General features: G+C 38.9%; 1 non-coding gene across 1 annotated transcript; it reads left to right on the top strand.

Moving 5' to 3' along the window:
- The first annotated feature begins 387 nt into the window (after positions 1 to 387).
- Trnad-guc (transfer RNA aspartic acid (anticodon GUC)) lies at positions 388 to 459 on the top strand. Its single transcript has one exon. It is a non-coding gene; the product is annotated as a tRNA-Asp (tRNA).
- The last annotated feature ends 297 nt before the right edge of the window (positions 460 to 756 follow it).

Here is a 756-nt window from a genome sequence, read left to right as displayed (position 1 = left end):
GAGTGTCCTGGTAAGAAGAGATGGGCGGGGCTGAAATATCAACCATGCAGGGGTTGGGCGCTTGGGCCTCGCGGCCCGCATGCAAAGCAGTCGAAAGCGCATTTCAGTTACACCCACACCATTGAGTCCTCAAGATTGACACCCATGTGTGGCGCCAATTGCCTGTATATATTCGCTTTCATGAATATTGGGGAACGTACTAAGCGTATCGATGTGCCAAATAAATAATTTTTGGCTGCAAAATTATCCTGGAATACGTTTTATAAACTTTAATAGTCTCAAAATAAAATAATCCAAGTTTTTTAAAAATTTTTAACCAAGGGAATACAACTAATATCCCATTATTTTACGGTTTCTTTGTCAAATTAATTAACGCACACAATGTATTCCTCGGTAGTATAGTGGTCAGTATCCCCGCCTGTCACGCGGGAGACCGGGGTTCGATTCCCCGCCGGGGAGGTGAGTTCTATTGAAAAAATGTGATGTATCTTACACAAACATTTCATTTTTCTTTATGTAAGTTAATAGAGAAACTACGTAGTACGCTATTGATTTTTATTTAAAACTTAACACTTCACTCAAAATTTGGCCATTGCCGCTTTTCATCTGTGCGCATTACTAAACACATGTCAATTATAAAGAAGTAATTTTGAGCATACGCACTTAAGCCTTTGTCCACAAGTGTCCTATGCTATGTACATGTGCCGTTTGACAACTGCTTAAAACTATTGTTCATAGACAAATTACAAAAATAAA

Source organism: Bacillus rossius, chromosome 3 (genome assembly GCF_032445375.1).
Source record: "Bacillus rossius redtenbacheri isolate Brsri chromosome 3, Brsri_v3, whole genome shotgun sequence".
Classification (NCBI taxonomy): domain Eukaryota; kingdom Metazoa; phylum Arthropoda; class Insecta; order Phasmatodea; family Bacillidae; genus Bacillus; species Bacillus rossius.
The sequence above is the reverse complement of the archived record's forward strand: the minus strand, read 5'-3'. Positions and strand labels throughout refer to the sequence as shown.